The sequence below is a fragment of the Triticum dicoccoides genome, chromosome 6A (assembly GCF_002162155.2).
Source record: "Triticum dicoccoides isolate Atlit2015 ecotype Zavitan chromosome 6A, WEW_v2.0, whole genome shotgun sequence".
Lineage (NCBI taxonomy): Eukaryota > Viridiplantae > Streptophyta > Magnoliopsida > Poales > Poaceae > Triticum > Triticum dicoccoides.
The window spans coordinates 381,010,989-381,020,561 of NC_041390.1; positions in this window are offsets into that span (position 1 = coordinate 381,010,989).

The window sequence follows — 9,573 nt, forward strand, 5'->3', positions numbered from 1 at the left end:
TAGGTAAGAATGGTTCTTGCTCAGCCCGTAGCAGCTGATGTCTACTACACAACCTTCTTCTTGTAGACGTTGTTGGGCCTCCAAGTGAAGAGGTTTGTAGGACAGTAGCAAATTTCCCTCAAGTGGATGACCTAAGGTTTATCAATCCGTAGGAGGCATAGGATGAAGATGGTTTCTCTCAAGCAACCCTGCAACCAAATAACAAAGAGTCTCTTGTGTCCCCAACAAACCCAATACAATGTTAAATTGTATAGGTGCACTAGTTCGGCGAAGATATGGTGATACAAGTGCAATATGGATAGTAGATAATAGTTTTTGTAATCTGAAATAATAAAAACGGCAAGGTAACTATTGATAAAAGTGAGCATAAATGGTATTGCAATGATAGGAAATAGGGCCTAGGGTTCATACTTTCGCTAGTGTAAGTTCCCTCAACAATGATAACACAATTGGATCACATAACTATCCCTCAACATGCAACAAAGAGTCACTCTAAAGTCACTAATAGCGGAGAACAAACGAAGAGATTATGGCAGGGTACAAAAACACCTCAAAGTTATTCTTTCCAATCAATCTGTTGGGCTATTCATATAAGTCTCACAAACAGCACTAGAGTTCGTACTAGAATAACACCTTAAGACATAAATCAACCAAAACCCTAATGTCACCTAGATACTCCAATGTCACCTCAAGTATCCGTGGGTATGATTATATGATATGCGTCACACAATCTCAGATTCATCTATTCAACCAACACAAAGGACCTCAAAGAGTGCCCCAAAGTTCTACCGGAGAATTACGACGAAAACGTGTGCCAACCCCTATGCATAGGTTCATGGGTGGAACCCGCAAGTTGGTCACCTTAACATACATCAAGTGGCACGTGGTATCCCATTGTCACCACAGATATCCACGGCAAGACATACATCAAGTGTTCTCAAGTCTTTAAAGACTCAATCCGATAAGATTACTTCAAAGGGGAAACTCGATTCATTACAAGAGAGAAGAGGGGGGGGGAGAAACATCATAGGATCCAAATATAATAGCAAAGCTCGCGATACATCAAGATCGTATCATCTCAAGAACACGAGAGAGAGAGAGAGATCAAACACATAGCTACTGGTACATACCCTCAGCCCCGAGGGAGAACTACTCCCTCCTCGTCATGGAGAGCGCCGGGATGATGAAGATGGCCACCGGAGAAGGATTGCCCCCTCCGGCAGGGTGCCGGAACAGGGTCCCGATTGGTTTTTGGTGGCTACGGAGGCTTCTGGCGGCGGAACTCCCGATCTAATCTTCATTCTGGAAGTTTTAGGGTATATGGAGTTATATAGGCAGAAGAAGCACGTCAGGGGAGCCACGGGGGCCCCACGAGGCAGGGCGGCGCGCCCCCACCCTCGTGGGCAGCTCCTGTATCTTCTGAAGTGAGGTTCAAGTCCATCAGGTGTGTTTCCTTCCAAAAATAACTTCTCTAGTTGATTTCGTTCTGTTTCGACTCCGTCTGATATTCCTTTTCTTCAAAACACTGAAATAGGAATAAAACAACAAATCTGGGCTGGGCCTCCGGTTAATAGGTTAGTCCGAAAAATAATATAAAAGTGGATAATAAAGCCCAGTATTGCCCAAAACAGTACATAATATAGCATGGTGCAATCAAAAATTATAGATACGTTGGAGACGTATCAAGCATCCCCAAGCTTAATTCCTGCTCGTCCTCGAGTAGGTAAATGATGAAAAAGATAATTTTTGATGTGGAATGCTAGTTGGCATAATTTCAATGTAATTATTCTTACTTGTGATATGAATATTCAGATCCGAAAGATTCAAGACAAGAGTTCATATTGACATAAAAATGATAATACTTCAAGCATACTAACTAAGCAATTATGTCTACTCAAAATAACATGGCCAAAGAAAGTTCATCCCTACAAAATCATATAGTTTAGTCATGTTTCATTTTCGTCACACAAGAATGCTCTCATCATGCACAACCCCGATGACAAGCCAAGCAATTGTTTCATACCTTAATAATTTCAAACTCATAAACTCTCACACAATACATGAGCGTGAGCCATGGATATAGCGCTATGGGTGGAATAGAATATAATGATGGGGGTTGTGTGGAGAAGACAAAAAAGGAGAAAGTCCCACATCAACGAGGCTAATCAATGGGCTAGGGAGATTCCTATCGATTGATGTTAACGTGAGGAGTAGGGATTGCCATGCAACGGATGCACTAGAGCTATAAATGTATGAAAGCTCAACAAAAGAAACTAAGTGGGTGTGCATCCAACTTGCTTTCTCATGAAGACCTAGGGCACTTGAGGAGGCCCATTGTTGGAATATACAAGCCAAGTTCTATAATGAAAAAATTCCCACTAGTATATGAAAGTGATAACTCAAGAGACTCTCTATATGAAGAACATGGTGCTACTTTGAAGCACAATATATGAGACTCGCTATATCTTGGCGCTACTTTGAAGCACAAGTGTGGAAAAAAGGATAGTAACATTGCCCCCTTTTTGGGCCTTTTTTTCTTTGGCCTTTTTTTTGGGACAATGCTCTATTGAATGATGATCATCACACTTCTATTTATTTACAACTCAATGATTACAACTCGATACTAGAATAAAGTATGACTCTATATGAATGCCTCCGGCGGTGTACCGGGATATGCAATGAATCAAGAGTGACAAGTATGAAAAATTATGAACGGTGTCTTTGCCACAAATACTATGTCAACTACATGATCATGCTAAGCAATATGACAATGATGAATATGTCATGATAAACTGGATTGTGGAAAGTTGCATGGCAATATATCTCGGAATGGCTATGGAAATGCCATAATAGGTAGGTATGGTGGCTGTTTTGAGGAAGATATAAGGAGGTTTATGTGTGAAAGAGCGTATCATATCACGGGGTTTGGATGCACCGGCGAAGTTTGCACCAACTCTCAATGTGAGAAAGGGCAGTGCACGGTACCGTAGAGGCTAGCAATGATGGAAGGGTGAGAGTGCGTATAATCCATGGACTCAACATTAGTCATAAAGAACTCACATACTTATTGCAAAAATCTACAAGTCATCAAAAACATCGACACTACGCGCATGCTCCTAGGGGGATAGATTGGTAGGAAAAGACCATCGCTCATCCCCGACCGCCACTCATAAGGAGGACAATCAAATAACACCTCATGTTTCAAATTTGTTACACAACGTTTACCATTCGTGCATGCTACGGGACTTGCAAACTTCAACACAAGCATTTCTCAATTTCACAACTACTCAACTAGCACGACTTTGGTATTATTACCTCCATATCTCAAAACAATCATCAAGTATCAAACTTCTCTTAGTATTCAACACACTCATAAGAGAATTTTATTATTCTTGAATACCTAGCATATTAGGATTTTAAGAAAATTACCATGCTATTTAAGACTCTCAAAATAATATAAATGAAGCATGAGAGTTCATCTATTTCTTCAAAATAAAACTACGACCATGCTCTAAAAGATATAAGTGAAGCACTAGAGAAAACGACAAACTACTCCGAAAGATATAAGTGAAGATCAATGAGTAGTCGAATAATTATGCAACTATGTGAAGACCCTCTAACATTTAAGAATTTAAGATCTTGTTATTTTATTCAAACAGCAAGCAAAGGAAAATAAAATGACATGACGCTCCAAGCAAAACACATATCATGTGGCGAATAAAAATATAACTCCAAGTAAAGTTACCGATGAACGAAGACGAAAGAGGGGATGCCTTCCGGGGCATCCCCAAGCTTAGGCTCTTGTCTATCCTTGAATATTACCTTGGGGTGCCTTGGGCATCCCCAATCTTAGGCTCTTGCCACTCCTTATTCCATAGTCCATCGAATCTTTACCCAAAACTTGAAAACTTCACAACACAAAACTTAACAGAAAACTCGTAAGCTCTTAGTATAAGAAAATAAATCACCACTTCACGGTACTGTAATGAACTCATTATTTATTTATATTGGTGTTAAACCTACTGTATTCCAACTTCTCTATGGTTTATAAACTCTTTTACTAGCCATAGATTCATCAAAATAAGTAAACAACACATGAAAAACAGGATCTGTCAAAAACAGAACAGTCTGTAGTAATCTGGATCAAACGTATACTTCTGGAACTCATAAAATTCTCAAATAAATTGCTGGACCTGAGTAATTTTTCTATTAATCATCTGAAAAAATAATTAACTAAATAGCACTCTCCAAATAAAATTGGCAGCAATTCTCGTGAGCGCTAAAGTTTCTGTTTTTGACAGCATGATCAACAAGACTTTCCCCAAGTCTTCCCAAAGGTTCTACTTGGCACAAACACTAATTAAACACATAAAACCACATCTAAGCAGAGGCTAGATGAATTATTTATTACTAAACAGTAACAAAAAGCAAGGAACAAAAAATAAAATTGGGTTGCCTCCCAACAAGCGCTATCGTTTAACGCCCCTAGCTAGGCATGATGATTTCAATGATGCTCACATAAAAGATAAGAATTGAAACATAAAGAGAGAATCATGAAGAATATGACTAGCACATTTAAGTCTAACATACTTCCTATGCATAGGGATTTTGTGAGCAAACAACTTATGGGAACAAGAATCAACTTGCATAGGAAGGTAAAGCAAGCATAACTTTAAAACTTTAAGCACATAGAGAGGAAACTTGATATTATTGCAATTCCTACAAGAATATGTTCTTCCCTCATAATAATTTTTAGTAGCATCATGAATGAATTCAACATAATAACCAGCACCTAAAGTATTATTTTCATGATCTACAAGCATAGAAAATTTACTACTCTCCACATAAGCAAAATTCTTCTCATTAATAGTAGTGGGAGCAAACTCAACAAAGTAACTATCATGGGATTGAAAATTGAAATCAAGATGACAAGTTTCATTGTTATTATTCTTCTTTAAAGCATACGTGTCATCACAATAATTATCATAGATAGGAGGCATGCTTTCATCATAATAAATTTGCTCATCAAAACTTGGGGGACAAAAAATATCATCTTCATCAAACATAGCTTCCCCAAGCTTGTGGCTTTGCATATCATTAGCATCATGGATATTCAAGGAATTCATACTAATAACATTGCAATCATGCTCATCATTTAAATATTTAGTGCCAAACATTTTATATATTTCTTCTTCTAGCACTTGAGCACAATTATCCTTTCCATCATACTTACGAAAGATATTAAAAAGGTGAAGCGTATGAGACAAACTCAATTCCATTTTTTATAGTTTTCTTTTATAAACTAAACTAGTGATAAAACAAGAAACTAAAAGACTCGGTTGCAAGATCTAAAGATATACCTTCAAGCACTCACCTCCCCGGCAACGGTGCCAGAAAAGAGCTTCATGTCTACTACACAACCTTCTTCTTGTAGACGTTGTTGGGCCTCCAAGTACAGAGGTTTGTAGGACAGTAGCAAATTTCCCCCAAGTGGATGACCTAAGGTTTATCAATCCGTAGGAGGCGTAGGATGAAGATGGTCTCTCTCAAGCAACCCTGCAACCAAATAACAAAGAGTCTCTTGTGTCCCCAACACACCCAATACAATGGTAAATTGTATAGGTGCACTAGTTCGGCGAAGAGATGGTGATACAAGTGCAATATGGATAGTAGATAATAGTTTTTGTAATCTGAAATAATAAAAACAGCAAGGTAACTAATGATAAAAGTGAGCATAAATGGTATTGCAATGATAGGAAATAGGGCCTAGGGTTCATACTTTCGCTAGTGTAAGTTCCCTCAACAATGATAACATAATTGGATCACATAACTATCCCTCAACATGCAACAAAGAGTCACTCTAAAGTCACTAATAGCGGAGAACGAACGAAGATATTATGGTAGGGTACGAAAACACCTCAAAGTTATTCTTTCCAATCAATCTGCTGGGCTATTCCTATAAGTGTCACAAACAGCCCTAGAGTTCGTACTAGAATAACACCTTAAGACACAAATCAACAAAAACCCTAATGTCACCTAGATACTCCAATGTCACCTCAAGTATCCGTGGGTATGATTATATGATATGCGTCACACAATCTCAGATTCATCTATTCAACCAACACAAAGGACCTCAAAGAGTGCCCCAAAGTTCTACCGGAGAATCACGACGAAAACGTGTGCCAACCCCTATGCATAGGTTCATGGGCGGAACCTGCAAGTTGGTCACCTTAACATACATCAAGTGGCACGTGGTATCCCATTGTCACCACAGATATCCACGGCAAGACATACATCAAGTGTTCTCAAGTCTTTAAAGACTCAATCCGATAAGATTACTTCAAAGGGGAAACTCGATTCATTACAAGAGAGAAGAGGGGGGGAGAAACATCATAGGATCCAAATATAATAGCAAAGCTCGCGATACATCAAGATCGTATCATCTCAAGAACACGAGAGAGAGAGAGAGATCAAACACATAGCTACTGGTACATACCCTCAGCCCCGAGGGAGAACTACTCCCTCCTCGTCATGGAGAGCGCCGGGATGATGAAGATGGCCACCGGAGAAGGATTGCCCCCTCCGGCAGGGTGCCGGAATAGGGTCCCGATTGGTTTTTGGTGGCTACGGAGGCTTCTGGCGGCGGAACTCCCGATCTAATCTTCGTTCTAGAAGTTTTAGGGTATATGGAGTTATATAGGCAGAAGAAGCACGTCAGGGGAGCCACGGGGGCCCCACGAGGCTGGCGGCGCGCCCTAGGGGGGTGGGCGCGCCCCCACCCTCATGGGCAGCTCCCATATCTTCTGACGTGAGGTTCAAGTCCATCAGGTGTGTTTCCTTTCAAAAATAACTTCTCCAGTTGATTTTGTTCTGTTTCGACTCCGTCTGATATTCCTTTTCTTCAAAACACTGAAATAGGCATAAATCAACAAATCTGGGTTGGGCCTCTGGTTAATAGGTTAGTCCCAAAAATAATATAAAAGTGGATAATAAAGCCCAATATTGCCCAACACAGTAGATAATATAGCATGGAGCAATAAGAAATTATAGATACGTTGGAGACGTATCAGCACCCACGTAAAACTTGCAACAACAAAGTAGAGGACGTCTAACTTGTTTTTACAGGGAATGTTGTGATGTGATATGGTCAAGACATGATGCTATATTTTGTTGTATAATATGATCATGTTTTGTAACCGAGTTGTCGGTAACTCGCAGGAGCCATGTGGTTGTCGCTTTATTGTATGCAATGCAATCGCCCTGTAATTGCTTTACTTTATCACTAAGCGGTAGTGATAGTCGTTGAAGCAATAGTTGTCGAGACGACAATGATACTACGATGGAGATCAAGGTGTCGTGTCGGTGATGATGGTGATCATGACGGTGCTTCGGAGATGGAGATCACAAGCACAAGATGATGATGGCCATATCATATCACTTATATTAATTGCATGTGATGTTTATCCTTTATGCATCTTATTCTGCTTTGTTTGACGGTAGCATTATAAGATGATCTCTCACTAAATTTCAAGGTAAAAGTGTTCTCCCTGAGTATGCACCGTTGCCAAAGTTCGTCGTGCCGAGACACCATGTGATGATCGGGTGTGATAAGCTCTATGTTCATCTACAATGGGTGCAAGCCAGTTTTGCACACACGGAATACTCGAGTTAAACTTGATGAGCCTAGCATATGCAGATATGGCCTCAGAACATTGGAGAACGAAAGGTCGAGCATGAATCATATAGTAGATATGATCAACATAGTGATGTTCACCATTGAAAACTACTCCATCTCACGTGATGATCGGACATGGTTTAGTTGATATGGATCACGTGATCACTTTGATGATTAGAGGGATGTCTATCTAAGTGGGAGTTCTTAAGTAATATGATTAATTCAACTTTAATTTATCATGAACTTAGTCCTGATAGTATTTTGCAAATAATGTTGTAGATCAATAGCTCGCGTTATTGCTTCCTATGTTTTACATGTGTTCCTAGAGAAAACTAAGTTGAAAGATGATGGTACCAATTACACGGACTGGGTCCGTAACTTGAGGTTTATCCTCATTGCTGCATAGAAGAATTATGTCCTAGATGCACTGCTAGGTGACAGACCTATTGCAGGAGCAGATGCAGACGTTATGAACGTTTGGCTAGCTCAATATGATGACTACTTGATAGTTTAGTGTACCATGCTTAACGGCTTAGAATCGGGACTTCAAAGACGTTTTGAACATCATGGACCATATGAGATGCTCCAGGAGTTGAAGTTAATATTTCAAGCAAATACCCGAGTTGAGAGATATGAAGTCTCCAACAAGTTCTATAGCTAAAAGATGGAGGTGAATAGTTCAAGCAGTGAGCATGTGCTCAGATTGTCTAGGTACTACAATCGCTTGAATCAAGTGAGAGTTAATCTTCCAGATAAAATAGTGATTGATAGAATTCTCTAGTCACCATCACCAAGTTAGTATAACTTCGTGATGAACTATAGTATGCAAGGGATGACGAAAACAATTACCAAGCTTTTCATGATGATGAAATTGATGAAGGTAGAAATCAAGAAAGAGCATCAAGTGTTGATGGTTGACAAGACCACTAGTTTCAAGGAAAAGGGCAAAGGGAAGAAGGGGAACTTCAAGAAGAACGACATGCAAGTTGATGCTCAAGTGAAGAAGCCCAAGTCTGGACCTAAGTGTGAGACTAAGTGCTTCTACTGCAAAGGAAATGATCACTGGAAGCGGAAATGCCCTGAATATTTGGTGGATAAGAAGGATGGCAAAGTGAACAAGGGTATATTTGATATACATGTTATTGATGTGTACCTTACTAGTGTTTATAGTAGCCCCTGGGTATTTGCTAAAAATTAGTAACTCGAAACATGAGTTACAGAATAAATAGAGACTAGTTGAGGGTGAAGTGACGATGTGTGTTGGAAGTGATTCCAAGATTGATATGATCATCATCGCACACTCCCTATACTTTCAGGATTAGTGTTAAACCTGAATAAATGTTATTTGGCATTTGCGTTGAGCATAGATATGATTTGATCATGTTTATTGCAATACGGTTATTCATTTAAAGTCAGAGAATAACTGTTGTTCTGTTTACATGAATAAAACCTTCGATGGTCATACACCCATTGAAAATAGTTTGTTGGATCTCGATCGTAGTGATACACATGTTCATAACATTGATGCCAAAAGATGCAAAGTTGATAATGATAGTGCAACTTATTTATGGCACTGCCGTTTGGGTCATATCGGTGTAAAGCTCATGAAGAAACTCCATAAAGATGGACTTTTGGAATCACTTAGTTATGAATCATTTGATTCTTGCGAACCGTGCCTTTTGGGCAAGATGACTAAAACTCTGTTATCCGGAACAATGGAACGAGCTACTAACTTGTTGGAAATAATACATACCGATGTATGCGGTCCAATGAGTGTTAATGCTCGTGGCGGGTATCGTTATTTTCTGACCTTCACAGATGATTTGAGCAGATATGAGTATATCTACTTAATGAAACACAAGTCTGAAACATTTGAAAAGTTCAAAGAATTTCAGAGT